At 35.9% G+C, this 15,668-nt stretch overlaps 1 long non-coding RNA gene across 1 annotated transcript; it reads right to left on the minus strand.

The window, feature by feature from the left end:
- Positions 1–5,372: 5,372 nt before the first annotated feature.
- On the minus strand, positions 5,373–12,791 carry LOC309630305. The gene is made up of 2 exons (XR_014245591.1): positions 8,047–12,791; positions 5,373–7,709 (listed from the first exon to the last, which is right to left on the minus strand). It is a non-coding gene; the product is annotated as an uncharacterized lncRNA (long non-coding RNA).
- Between the last annotated feature and the right edge of the window lie 2,877 nt (positions 12,792–15,668).

The raw sequence follows: 15,668 nt of genomic DNA on the forward strand, positions 1-15,668 counted from the left end.
TTCTTGATGGATTAACTTTTTGATCATTATAAAATGTCCTTAGACTCTACTATTAACCGATTTCTTCCCTTAGTTCAAAGTTTTCCATTTGCACATTATATTTTACCACATATTTTACAATATTATCATTGATAATTTTTCACAGCAATCCCTTTTATGAAATCCTAAAATATGTCAGTGTATCTGTTATGGGCTGAATTGTGTCCCTCCAAAATTGATATGCTGAAGTTCTAACCCCCAGTAACTCAGAATGTAACTGTATTTGGCAATAAGGTCTTTAAAGAGGTAATTAAGTGAAAATGAAGTCATTAGAGTGGACCCTAATCCAACACGACTGGTGTCCTTATAAGAAGAGGAGATCAGGAGCCTAGGCCAGTCTCATGGGATCCTCCAATATCCTATATTCAAAAACTCCCCTTGAAGCTGCAGTGAGAAGCCCTAGGATTTCCTGGACTCCTGTCTCCCTCCTGGTCCTAAGCCTCAGTACAGCCTACAGAGGCAGAGGGAGCCCTCAGATTCCAAAGTCAGAAATCTTCAGTATCAAATGATGATTCTGCATTTTACTATGTGGTCCTGAGCAAGCTAAATGACTTTTATAGTTTTCACAGTCTGTAATGACAAGGTTAACAATTTTACCTACCTTGTTTTGCTCAACTATTGAAAGAATGCAATAGACAGTTTAAGGCATGTAAAGCTTTATTCTCAGTAGAAGCTGGATATTATAATAATTACTATTATTGCTTCTGCTTAATCCATGTTCTCCTTCTACTCGTAACCCAGGCATCCTGGCCTACAAAATATGTTGCCTATGTTTCCCTGCCACAATAACTTAAAAATAAAAGGACTGCCTATTCCCTCTCAATTATGTCACAGAATCCCCAGGGGTTGCTCATGAATAAGTATTTTCAGTTGTAATAAAACATCTGCTACTTTTCTTCTCTCCTGTTCAGACTCTTTTGACTTATCTGTTCTTCTGTTCTCCAGGCTTGTCATCAAGGGTGTCTGTGCTAACAGAGCTATCTTCCTTTGTTCCCAAAGCTGTCAGACCCATAATCCATGCTCACACTGCTGACCATCAGGTGCACTAGGTGCCGCTGTCAGAAACATGAGCATGGTTGGTGCACTTAAATGCTTACAATGTTGATAATACTCCATCCCTTATCAGCCTTCCCTGCTGATTTCCTATGACTACTCCAAACACTGAATCACTGGCATTAATTGCCTCAGGGTGAGAGCAAGTATGTACATTCTGCAACCAAGGGGCAATTTTCAAAGAGATCAGTGACAAAGTTGACTTCTTAAATCTATTACCAAGCAATATTCCAGAAATGCAGATTTTCTAAATTCCCTTTTCATATCATGAGCAAAACCTATAAACCTGATCATAGAGTTTAATAAAGACTATCTTGTGTGTATGAATTGAAAAAATGACATAACAGTCGAAGTCCTTTGTTTATTCAGATGCTGTGCTATAAAGTATCTTAAACTGTTATATAAGTGAAGCTGAATTCATGACCTAGTGACTTAAACAACAACTTCATGGTTAGCTAACCAACTAAGGCCTAGTTCCCAAGTAGTATTTAATCTGATTATACCCTGGTGTTTATAACACAGGATAGATTCCTGTTGAGTTTTCCTGCCTCTCTTGCTGAATATCACAGTTCCTCCTTCATTGCCATTTAACATAACGAGATAAAAATTATTTTGTTATCAAAATAGTAATAATATAATTATTTTGTTATCAAAATGTTTGTTGAACATATGTGAAGCATATTTGATTTTGAAGCATATTTGAATAATTGTGAGAAGTCATAAAATATATGATAATTCATAAACAATACCTATTGGCAATCACTTCAGATATAACTGAAGGCAAAAACATGATTTTTTTCTCTTTTCCCTTCTTAGGTTGAATTTTTTGTTTATAACCCACTATAAAAATTCAGTACAACTTCTAATATTTTAAAATATTGGTTGATAATTTCCTGCATCCTTGCCACAATTGTTTACAACCAGGTCGAATTAAATAAAAGTGCCTCTGACAATTCTAAACCTAAAATCAGAACTCAGAGCCTTTTTCTTCCATATGGACCTTTTAAAGTTTTGAAGATCATTGACCTAAACATTTGAGTCAAGAAACTAGAAGAAGAACAGCAAAGTAATTCAAAATAAAGTAGAAGAGAAGAGATAAACACAGTAGCATAAATAAATAAAATAGAAACATTTTTGTTAAAAAAAAATAGTATTTATTTTTTAAACCAGGTGGTTTTTTTGAAAGATATAACATAGAAAATCCTGTGGTAAAAGTGCACAAGAAGAAAGAGACACAAATAAACAATATTGGAATGAAAATGTGTCAAAACTCAGACACAGTAGACACCTTTAAAATAAAGATATTACTGTGAAAGACTATATAGTTCAGTGTTTTACAAATCTTAAATGAAATAAAAATAATTTAAAAATATAAACTAACAAAATTGACTTAAGAAGAATTAGAGAACCCAAAAGAACCAGAAATAAATAAATTGGATTGGTAGTCAGAAACCACCTCCCAAGAGGCTCTAAGTCTAAAGGCTTGAGAGAAGATTTTCAACAAGGAAGAGAAATTTTCAACCTTATACAAACCATACCAACAAAGAGAAAAAGAGGGTGGTATACAAAATACATTTCATGCAGCTAGTATAGTCCTCAATATAGAGAGGAGAAAGAGAAAGACAGGAAAAAGAGAGAGGGAAGGAGGAGGAGGAGGGGATATCAAATGCATGGCCTGATCTGTTAGTGGGACCCTGTGGGGAGGGGACGCGGTTGGCCAGTTGACTGCCAACGGTTGTGAGACAACAGAGAAGGTAGGAAAAGGGAATTTTTTCCTCTTAGTTACAGTCTGGATTCCCTTTAATGTTTTTCTGAGAGCTCCAAGTAAAATATTCAATTTCTTTTTAATAACTTTTGGCTACTGAAATTTGTTTTTTAAAAAATGACTGCAGGGCTTCCCTGGTGGCGCAGTGGTTGAAAATCTGCCTGCCAATGCAGGGGACGCGGGTTCGAGCCCTGGTCTGGGAAGATCCCACATGCCGCGGAGCAACTCGGCCCGTGAGCCACAATTACTGAGCCTGCGCGTCTGGAGCCAGTGCTCAGCAACGAGAGGCTGCGATAGTGAGAGGCCCGCGCACCGCGATGAAGAGTGACCCCCGCTTGCCACAACTAGAGAAAGCCCTCGCACAGAAACGAAGACCCAACACAGCCATACATACATACATACATACATACATACATACATACATAAAAAGAATGTAAGCAGACAAGAATAGCATTAAAAAAAAAAAAAAGTTCGTTGATTTAAAAAAAAAAAAAAAAAAGACTGCAAATACTAAGTGAAACAAGTCAGACTGAGAAAACCAAATACCGTATGATATCACTTACATGTAGAATCTAAAACAGCCCAGCTCAGAAAAACAGGGAGTAGAAGTAATTGTTAGGGGCATGGGAGGTGGTAAGGGAAATGGGGAGCTATTGGTCAAAGAGTACAAACTTCCATTTATAAGATTAACAAGTTCTAGAGATCTAATGTACAGTATGGTGATTATAGCTAATAATATTGTATCATATACTTGAAGGTTCTCACTACAAAAAAGAAATGGTAATTATGTGACATGATGGAGATGTTAGCTAATGCTATTGTGGTAATCATTTTGTAATATACAAATGTATCAAATTGACACTTTGTACATCTTAAACTCATATAATTTTATATGTCAATTATATCTCAATAAATCTGGGTGGGAAAGTGACTATATAAAGAGACTGACTGGTTGGAGGGCCAGGAAGATTTATTCAGGTTATAAAATGCAATGTACTGATTAGAAATGGTAAGACTCCCTCTCCCCTTTTTGAATTATTCTTTACATTGCTAAAGTAGAGTTGTCAAGGTCCAATGAACTTACAGGAAAAATAATCTATTATTTTAAATTATAAAATACTTAATGCATATGAAATAATATGTACATATGTATATTCATATGTGTGTATATAATATAAACATAAGGTGTACATACTATTAACTTTTAAGAAAAAATTGCCAATATCTTATAAGGGACCTGTGTTTCTTAAACTTCACTACTTCCCCATCTATCTGAATTTTCTGCTTATCATATCATGATTTTTACTATAGTTTACCATTATCCCAAAACACTATGTTGATAAAGTTTTCACATCTTTCAACTTCATATAACTTGAATCTCCACTTGCTTTTTCAAGCATTATGTTTTTGAATATAACTATATTGGTAGTTATGGTTCATCCATTTTCATTGCTGTAGAATATTCCACTGTCTAAATATTCTACAAGTTATTTATACATTTTAATGTTGAGGAATATTTGGCATGTTTCCAGTTTTTAGGGTGTTTGGAACAACCGGCTATGAAAAATTATTTTATATCATCCAGAAGTGCATATGTGCAAGTTTGTCATAGGCATAGACCTGAAAGATGAAGTTCTGAGTCAAAAATCATGTAAATTTCAGTTTTTACAAAACAATACTAAATTGTTTCTAAAAGTAGTTTTACCAATTTATGTTCTAACCAGCATTTCATGAGTTCCTGCTCTTTAACATTAGATGTTTTCATTTTTGTGGCCCTGATGTTCACTAAAACAAAATTGTGATGTTATTGGCGTTTCCCTGATGACTAATAAGGCTGGCATGTTCTTCATATGTTTTCTTGCCATTAAAAGATGCCAAAACATAGTTTAGAAGAATTTCTCTAGAAAGAAATCTTCCGTAGTAATGTGCAACCACTCCTCAGTGCCCTGCCGAGCTAGGGCACATTCAACCCACACTTTAGCAAAAGTCTCTGGCCTCCAGCAAAGATTCAGGGAGCTCCTCCAAGACAAGGCTTCTCCAGAAACCCTACTTCCCCCCTCCGACAGAACCTTCTCAAAATATAGGCCTCAAGTGCCAACCCCAAGAGCTAGTGCAGAAACCAACCAGCTGAGGGAAGTCTTTCTAAGGATACTTCCTGACTCTGAACAACAAACAAAACAATCAAGCAGGCCTTGGTGCCATCAGTGTCTGAAAAACAGAATGCACTTTCTGCCATGGTCTTACAAGAAGATTGTGTGGAGAAGCTTGAGGTCAGGTTTAACAGATGAAACTTGAGCTTGTGTCTATACATCATGGGAAGTAGTTTAACATGAAGACATCTATTTCCCAATGTAAAACCCTGTTGTATTTATGAAAAAAAATTATACTTTACAGAATTAACATTATCTGTACAAGGAAAGCCTACATTTTCTACCGGTTCAAACTCTATTTAGTAGCATTTTATTCTCAAAAACATTTACATTTCTCTACTTCTATTTTTTTGTATTTATGTATTTATTTATGTAATATGTGAATTTATTTATTATCAACATTCTGGATTGTATAGTGGAAAAACAAAATGGTTGATTCTGAAATGACTCTGTCTTCCATGTGTTTAACAAGATCTTCATTGCATGCTAATTGCTTCAACTCCTTACCTATGTTTTATTTTATTTATTTAGCTTTTGTTAAAGATGATTTTTTAAATTTAACTTTTTTTAATATTTTAATTTGATTGCAGTAGAGTTGATTTACAACATTGTATTAGTTTCAGGTGTACAGAAAAGTGATTTAGCTATACATACACATATATCCATTCTTTTTCAGATTCTTTTCTCATATAGGTTATCACAGAATACTGAGTAGAGTTCCCTGTGCTATACACTAGGTCCTTGCTGATTATCTATTTTGTATATAGTAGTGTGTATATGTTAATCCCAAACTCCTAATTTATCCCCCTCCCCACATTTCCCCTTTGGTAACCATAAGTTTACTTTTGAAGTCTGTGAGTTTCTGTTTTGTAAATAAGTTCATTTGTATCATTTTTTTAGCTTCCACATGTAAGTTATATGATATTTGTCATTGACTCCACTTAGTATGATAATATCTAGGTCCATCCATGTTGTTGCAAATGGCATTATTTTATTCTTTTTTATGGCTGAGTAGTATTCCATTGTATATATGTACCACATCTTCTTTATCCATACCTCTGTCAATTGTCATTTAGATTGCTTCCATGTCTATCCTGAGAAAGAAAAATGGAGCTGGAGGAATCAGGCTCCCTGACTTCAGACTATACTACAAAGCTACAGTAATCAAAACACTATGGTACCAGAACAAAAACAGAAATATAGATCAGTGGAACAGGATAGAAAGCCCAGAAATAAACCCATACACCTATGGTCAATTAATCTATGACAAAGGAGGCCAGAATATACAATGGAGAAAAGACAGTCTCTTCAGTAAGTGGTGCTGGGGAAACTGGCAGCTACATGTAAAAGAATGAAATTAGAACATTCTCTAACACCATATACAAAAACAAACTCAAAATAGATCAAAGACTTAAATGTAAGACTGGATACTATAAAACTCTTAGAAGCAAACATAGGCAGAACACTGTTTGACATACATCGCAGCAGTATCTTTCTGGATCCACCTCCTAGCGTAATGAAAATAGAAACAAAAATAAACAAATGGGACCTAATGAAACTTAGAAGTTTTTGCACAGCAAAGGAAATCTACTTCTATTTTTTAAAAGATAATTTTTACTAAAGTTGAAAATATTGACATTAGAGAAAGCAAGACCTCAAAAGAAAAAAGAAAAAAAAAGATAGTTCTGAGATACCTCCAAAATTATTGTATCAGTTTCACTCCCATCATCAGTGAAGAAGTTCCTGTTTTTCTACATTCTTTTGGGTGATCTGGGCAAATCACTTAACCACACTTGGCAGGTGAGGAATAGTTCATTGTGGTTCTAATCTTGTCTTATTCATTAACAGAAATAATGCTGTGTGATTTAAATTCTGTGGACTGCAGATTACTACATGCATTTTCTGGTAACTTCCCAGATACAGCAGCAACAGGTTAAATAAGAGCAAAAGAAATGAGATGCTTAAAAAAGAAGAGGATGGAAACTAAAGTTTAGTAAGCACCAACTATGTTTCATGAGCCAATGGTTTACTTGCATTATTGAAGGCAATCCTCATACATCCTTGTGAGATGTAGAAAAGTCCATTTTAACAGGAAAGGAAACGATACTCAAAGAGATTAAGAACCTCTCAAGGTCAGTGGTAGTCAGTGATTTCTTGTCACTATCACACTGGCTCTAACACTAAAGATCATCCTTTTACCATGTTTCCTTCTACAGGAAATCCTTAATACATTACAGATGGTGTTTGTAAAATGAATTGATATTGTTATGGTAAAGATGCTAAAATCCAAATTTTTCTTTTTATCTTAGAACTTAAGTTGTAAGAAATAAGAAATTCTTTATGAGAAGAAAACTAGAATTCAATTTTTTCTGGTTAGTATCACTGTAGACAGCAAACACAGAAAAATAAATTAGGATGTGAAGACATCTTTGATCAGATATTTTGCATGGGTTTTTGTGTGTGTGTGTGTGTGTATTTCTAAGTTTCGATCAAGTCTCAGATGCTCAATTTTAGAGTAATGGCCTCAGGCAGCTCATTTAATCAATTATAAATGTTAGAATTACATATTTTATAATAAACGTTTTCTAAAGTATACCAAAATCAGATAAATGAGATAATAGAGCAATAAGTAGATTAAGGCTATATCTAACATGCTACACGGTTCTAGCCTTGTATAAAAATGCACAGGGTTTTGGGCTTCCCTGGTGGCGCAGTGGTTGAAAATCTGCCTGCCAATGCAGAGAACACAGGTTCGAGCCCTGGTCTGGGAAGATCCCACATGTCGCAGAGCAGCTGGGCCCGTGAGCCACAAGTACTGAGCCTGCGCGTTTGGAGCCTGTGCTCCGCAACAAGAGAGGCCGCGACAGTGAGAGGCCCGCGCACCGCAATGAAGAGTGGCCCCCACTTGCCGCAACTAGAGAAAGCCCTCGCACAGAAACGAAGACCCAACACAGCCAAAAATAAATAAATAAAGTGTAAAAATTTAAAAAAAAATAAAGTGCAACACTTAAAAAAAAATGCACAGGGTTTTAATCGTACTTTGTAATTCTTATTTTATTATTACTCCAAAAGAGACCAAAAAATGGAAAAATATATTTATCAATGTGAAAGAATTCAGAAACCGTCTTTGAAGAAGCTGAGGATAAACTTGGGGAAATTATGTAGTTTTCATAACAATTGATTTTCAATTTTTGCTTTGCAGCCCTTTTTTCCCAGAAATAATTTCTGGTATAAATGTAAGTGATATGAGTGTTCCAGTTAAGAGATTGGAATCCATTTTCTCAGAAATTGCAATTGTAACTCTAATTGCAAGAAGTTCATTCTCATATATTTCACTGTTTTAATATTTGGGCCTATGATTTAATGTTTTTGCTCTTTATGTAAGATTTTCATTTATCGGTTTCTGGAAATAAAAATCTAGAGAATTTGCTGCCAGAACTTCTGAAAACTGGATGGTTCCTTTGCTCAAATTTGATACAAGGTTGATGAGACCATTGGAATCTTATTTTTAAAATAAAAAAACTCTAAACTTTGATATTTCACACACTAGTCTAAAGCCCTCCATGTGAGTAGTTAGGTATCTAAATATAGACTCTGTATCAGAAAAAATCAGACACCAGAAGTTAATTAAATCTTAAATAATTGAAGATTTATGGCTTGTTGATAAGTATTTATCTTAAATAATCCACAATTAGGAATGAAATTAAAATTCTGTGCAGATCCATCAAAATGATTATCAAGAAAACTGATTGGTTAGTCCCACATTCTGCCATAGTGGAGCCTAAACAAAGATTTATATGCACATGGGTCTGCCCTCAGGGCCCTAAAATAGAAAGGGCAGGCTGAAATGTAGAGGTAATGAAGGTAATAAAAATAATCAAGTGAACAATCTAATCAACTCATAATTGCAGTACTTTTCTTACATACAAAATATGACCTTATAATGACAAAATGGACTTTTTAGCTGTAAGAACTTTTTTTTTAACATCTTTATTGGAGTATAATTGCTTTACAATGGTGTGTTAGTTTCTGCTTTATAACAAAGTGAATCAGCTATATGAATACATATGTCCCCATATCTCCTTCCTCTTGTGTTTCCCTCCCACCTTCCCGATCCCACCCCTCCAGGTGGTTACAAAGCACCGAGCTGATCTCCCTGTGCTATGCGACTTCTTTCCACTAGATATCTCTTTTACATTTGATACTGTATATATGTCCATGCCACTCTCTCACTTCGTCCCAGCTTACCCTTCCCCCTCCCTGTGTCCTCAAGTCCATTCTCTGCATCTGTGTCTTTATTCCTCTCTTGCCCCTAGATTCTTCAGAACCATTTTTTTTTTTAGATTCCATATATATGTGTTAGCATACAGTATTTGTTTTTCTCTTTCTGACTGACTTCACTCTGTATGACAGTCTCTAGGTCCACCCACCTCACTACAAATAACTCAATATCGTTTCTTTTTATGGCTGAGTAATATTCCATTGTATATATGTGCCACATCTTCTTTATCCATTCATCTGTCGATGGACACTTAGGTTGCTTCCATGTCCTGGCTATTGTAAATAGAGCTGCAATGAACATTGTGGTACATGACTCTTTTTGAATTATGGTTTTCTCAGGGTATATGTCCAGTAGTGGGATTGCTGAGTCGTATGGTAGTACTATTTTTAGTTTTTTAAGGAACCTCCATACTGTTCTCCATAGTGACTGTATCAATTTACATTCCCACCAACAGTGCAAGAGGGTTCCCTTTCCTCCACACCCTCTCCAGCATTTATTGTTTATAGAGTTTTTGATGATGGCCATTCTGACTGGTGTGAGGTGACACCTCATTGTAGTTTTGATTTGCATTTCTCTAATGATTAGTAAGGTTGAGCATCCTTTCATGTGTTTGTTGGCAATCTGTATATCTTCTTTGGAGAAATGTCTATTTAGGTCTTCTGCCCATTTTTGGATTGGGTTGTTTGTTTTTTAGATATTGAGCTGCATGAGCTGCTTGTAGATTTTGGAGATTAATCCTTTGTCAGTTGCTTCATTTGCAGATATTTTCTCTCATTCTGAGGGTTGTCTTTTCGTCTTGTTTATGGTTTCCTTTGCTGCGGAAAGGCTTCTAAGTTTCATTAGGTCCCATTTGTTTATTTTTGTTTTTAATTCCATTTCTCTAGGAGATGGGTCAAAAACGATCTTGCTGTGATTTATGTCATAGAGTGTTCTGCCTTTGTTTTCCTCTAAGAGTTTTATAGTGTCTAGCCTCACATTTAGGTCTTTAATCCATTTTGAGTTTATTTTTCTGTATGGTGTTAAGGAGTGTTCTAATTTCATTCTTTTACATGTAGCTGTCCAGTTTTCCCAGAACCACTTATTGAAGAGGCTGTCTTTTCTCAATTGTATGTTCTTCCCTCCTTTATCAAAAATAAGGTGACCATATGTGTGTGGGTTTATCTCTGGGCTTTCTATCCTGTTCCATTGATCTATATTTCTGTTTTTGTGCCAGTACCATACTGTCTTGATTACTGTAGCTTTGTAGTTAGTCTGAAGTCTGGGAGCCTGATTCCTCCCGCTCCATTTTTCTTTCTCAAGATTGCTTTGGCTATTCGGGGTCTTTTGTGTTTCCATACAAATTGTGCAATTCTTTGTTCTAGTTCTGTGAAAAATGCCATTGGTAGTTTGATAGGGATTGCATTGATACTGTAGATTGCTTTGGGTAGTATAATCGTTTTCACAAAGTTGATTCTTCCAATCCAAGAACATGGTATATCTCTCCATCTGTTTGTATCATCCTTAATTTCTTTCATCAGTGTCTTATAGTTTTCTGCATATGGGTCTTTTGTCTCCTTAGGTAGGTTTATTCCTAGGTATTTTATTCTTTTTGTTCCTTAATTTCTCTTTCAGCTTTTTCATCACTAGTGTATACGAATGAAAGAGATTTCTGTGCATTAATTTTGTATCCTGCTACTTTACCAAATTCATTGATTAGCCCTAGTATTTTTCTGGTAGCATCTTAGGATTCTCTATGTATAGTATCATGTCATTTGCAAACAGTGACAGCTTTACTTCTTCTTTTCTGATTTGGATTCCTTTTATTTCTTTTTCTTCTCTGACTGCTGTGGCTAAAACTTCCAAAACTATGTTGAATAATAGTGGTGAGAGTGGGCAACCTTGTCTTATTCCTGATCTTAGAGGAAATGGTTTCACTTTTTCACCATTGAGAATGATGTTGGCTGTGGGTTTGTCATATATGTTCTTTATTATGTTGAGGTAAGTTTCCTCTCTGCCTACTTTCTGGAGGGTTTTTGTCATAAATGGGTGTTGAATTCTGTTGAAAGATTTTTCTGCATCTATTGAGATGATCATATGGTTTTTCTCCTTCAATTTGTTAATATGGTTTATCACACTGATTGATTTGCCCATATTGAAGAGTCCTTGCATTCCTGGGATAAACCCCACTTGATCATGCTATATGATCCTTTGAATGTGCTGTTGGATTCTGATTGCTAGTATTTTGTTGAGGATTTTTGCATCTATGTTCATCAGTGATATTGGCCTGTAGTTTTCTTTCTTTGTGACATCTTTGTCTGGATTTGGTATCAGGGTGATGGTGGCCTCGCAGAATGAGTTTGGGAGTGTTCCTCCCTCTGCTCTATCTTGGAAGAGTTTGAGAAGGATATGTGTTACCTTTTCTCTAAATGTTTGATAGAATTCGCCTGTGAAGCCTTCTGGTCCTCGGCTTTTGTTTGTTGGAAGATTTTTAATCACAGTCTCAATTTCAGTGCTTGTGATTGGTCGGTTTATATTTTTTATTTCTTCCTGGTTCAGTCTCAGAAGGTTGTGCTTTTCTAAGAATTTGTCCATTTCTTCCAGGTTGTCCATTTTATTGGCATAGAGTTGCTTGTAATAATCTCTCATGATCCTTTGTATTTCTGCAGTGTCAGTTGTTACTTCTTTTTCATTTCTAATTCTATTGATTTGAGTCTTCTCCTTTTTTTTCATGATGAATCTGGCTAATGGTTTATCAATTTTGTTTATCTCCTCAAAGAGCCAGCTTTTAGTTTTATTCATCTTTGCTACTGTTTCCTTCATTTCTTTTTCATTTATTTCTGATCTGATCTTTATGATTTCTTTCCTTCTACTAACTTTGGGTTTTTTTGTTCTTCTTTCTTTAATTGCTTTAGGTGTAAGGTTAGGTTTTTTATTCGAGATTTTTCTTGTTTCTTTGGGTAGGATTGTGTTGCTATAAACTTCCCTCGTAGAACTGCTTTTGCTGCATCCCATAGGTTTTGGGTCATCGTGTTTTCATTGTCATTTGTATCTAGGTATTATCTGATTTCCACTTTGATTTCTGCACTGATCTCTTGATTATTTAATAGTATATTGTTTAGCCTCCATGCGTTTGTATTTTTTACAGGTTTTTTCCTGTAATTGATATCTAGTCTCATAGCGATGTGGTTGGAAAAGATACTTGATATGATTTCAATTTTCTTAAATTTACCAAGGCTTGATTTGTGACCCAAGATATGATCTATCCTGGAGAATGTTCCATGAGCCCTTGAGAAGAAAGTGTATTCTGTTGTTTTTGGATGGAATGTCCTATAAATACCAATTAATTCCATCGTGTTTAATGTATCATTTAAAGCTTGTGTTTCCTTATTTAGTTTCATTTTGGATGACCTGTCCATTGGTGAAAGTGGGGTGTTAAAGTCCCCTACTATGATTGTGTTACTGTTGATTTCCCATTTTATGGCTGGTAGTATTTGCCTTATGTATTGAGGTGCTCCTATGTTGGGTGCATAAATATTTACAATTGTTATATCTTTTACTTGGACTGATCCCTTGACCATTATGTAGTGTCCTTCTTTGTCTCTTGTAATAGTCTTTATTTTAAAGTCTATTTTTTTCTGATATGAGAATTGCTACTCCAGCTTTCTTTTCATCTCCATTTGCATGGAATATTTTTTTCCATCCCCTCACTTTCAGTCTGTATGTGTCTCTAGGTCTGAAGGGGGTCTCTGTAGGCAGCATATATATGGGTCTTGTTTTTGTATCCATTCAGCCAGTCTATATCTTTTGGTTGGAGAACTTAATCCATTTACATTTAAGGTAGTTATCGATATGTATGTTCCTATTACCATTTTCTTAATTGTTTTGGTTTTGTTATTGTAAGTCTTTTCCTTCTCTTGTGTTTCCTGCTTAGAGAAGTTCCTTTAGCATTTGTTGTAAAGCTGGTTTGGTGGTGCTGAATTCTCTTAGTTTTGCTTGCCTGTAAAGGTTTTAATATCTCCATCGAATCTGAATGAGATCCTTGCTGTGTAGAGTAATCTTGGTTGCAGGTTTTTCCCTTTCATCACTTTAAATATGTCCTGCCACTCCCTTCTGGCTTGCAGAGTTTCTGCTGAAAGGTCAGCTGTTAACCTTATGGGAATTCCCTTTTATATTATTTGTTGATTTTCCCTTGCTGCTTTTAATGTTTTTTCTTTGTATATAATTTTTGATAGTTTGATTAATATGTGTTTTTGCATGTTTAGATTAGAGGAATGAGACATTGCAATACTGTCATCAATTTCAAGCTAGCTGTTCCACTAAATAAACACATTCTAATAAGAACAACTCACCTAATTCTGGTTGAATTGTGGGCCAAAATCCCGTTTACATGGTCAGGATATTTGTCTAGGTCAGTATCTAAATCCTCAAGAATAAGACTTAACCATGTTTGGTTAAGTTTGAATATCAAAGGACCCAAATACCATTATGCAGCAATATAAGTATGCAGTGACATCTTAAAACATCAAAGCCAAGCATTTGGAGATGATGTAAAAGAAGAATAAAAAAGGATTTTCGGGGCTTGATAATCTGCCGATTTTCTGTGCGTAGCATTCTCCATAATTTGAATTTTCAAGGTTTCCTCATCAAGCAAATAATTTTATAATATATCAGAAAGTTATATATACATATGTTTATATACATACATATACATATATACACACAAACATATGTATGTAGGTATAAATAAATCACCTTTCTAATAGTTACATAGAGAAGGAATTCCTTGATCAGTTTTCTTTAGGCTAAATTAAGGCTCCATTTCCCTACTAGTTTTCAAAGACCAGCGTGTGCACTGTGGATATTAGGAAGAACACTGGCGTAGCCGTCAGGATTTCAGGATTCTGAGTTCTGTTCCAGCTCTGCACTGTTCAGTCAGCTGTGGGACAGCCCCGAACTGGAATAACAAAGAGCCATCTCAGCCCCTTGGCTCCAGTGGGCTTGGCTCAGCCTCTGTTTATGCTGCATCTATGCCCAGCTTCTCCCTCTGCCCAATCCTGCTTCCCTCACACTCTCACAGGTGTTGCTTCAGAACACACCCTCCAATAAATTTTGTGTCTGCAAAATTCAATCTCAGAGAAAAACAAATACCGTAAGCTAATGCACATATATGGAATCTAAAAAAACAGCAGAAAAACCTAGTGGTAGGGCAGGAATAAAGACGCACATGTAGAGAACGGACGTGAGGACACAAGGGGGGAAGGGGAAGCTGGGATGAAGTGAGAGAGTAGCATTGGCGTATATACACTACCAAATGTAAAATAGATAGCTAGTGGGAAGCTGCTGCATAGCACAGGGAGATCAGCTCGATGCTTTGTGACGACCTAGAGGGGGTGGGATAGGGAGGGGATATGGGGATATATGTATACATATAGCTGATTTACTTTGTTGTACAGCAGAAACTAACAGAACATTGTAAAGCAATCATACTCCAATAGAGGTTTTTTTTTTTTTAAAAAGGTGGAAAAAAAAAGAATCAATTTCCTTGAAAACTCAACTAGAAACACCGTCCAAAGCAGGTTGGTGGTCATCTAAAGAAGAACTTGATTCACAAGAATCCTCAATATAATTTCACTGACAGCATTATTTAAAAAAATACTGGCAGTGTGCTTTATATATAAGTTCATTTAAAAGCCAAAGAGGAATCAGAAAATGTATTATATCCAGGATCTAGAAAGATCTCGGCACATAGTAAGTGCTCAGTAAATAACTGTAGAATGATTGAATCAATACCGCTTTCACCAAATCAGTGGCTAAAGGATAAGCTGAGGTTAAAACCAGAGGGCCTTGGCCAAAAGCTTTTAACTTCCCTCCAAGGGCTCCTCAATCCCTCCCTCCCTCCCTCAGGGGACTAGGTCAAATCATAGTTTAATCCTGAGGCCAACACTGCTGATAGAACAATTGCACCACCAACTTGGGAGTCACTTCTAACTCCAGAAGGAGCTCTTTTTCATTAAATGAAATAATCTAAAGAAAGCATTTTGCTTTCCCAAATCAAAATACTAGATCTTTCTAAATGTATTTGTTTAAATGTGGAAATATACATCTAGAGATTTGGAGGGGATGAGGACAAAGGGGAGGGGGAAGGGAGATGAGGGTTCTGGTGGTGTGTGTCTCTTCTTTTTTATTATTTGGTTTGGACAGGAAATGCGTGCCTCTAATGATTGGAAGCAGCTGTGGGCTGTGACATCTGGGGTAAGAATCAAACAGAAGTTCCTGAAGATGCAGCCCTTGAAGCAAATCCCTTAGTTCTTCGCTGTTCCATCCTAAACCTCCCCAGCACACGCTGCATCCCCTTTCCCTCCCATATGCCCGGCTCCTCCCTCTGAGTAGCAGAGACAAT

This window comes from Balaenoptera borealis (genome assembly GCF_965194805.1).
Source record: "Balaenoptera borealis genome assembly, chromosome: 6".
NCBI lineage: Eukaryota > Metazoa > Chordata > Mammalia > Artiodactyla > Balaenopteridae > Balaenoptera > Balaenoptera borealis.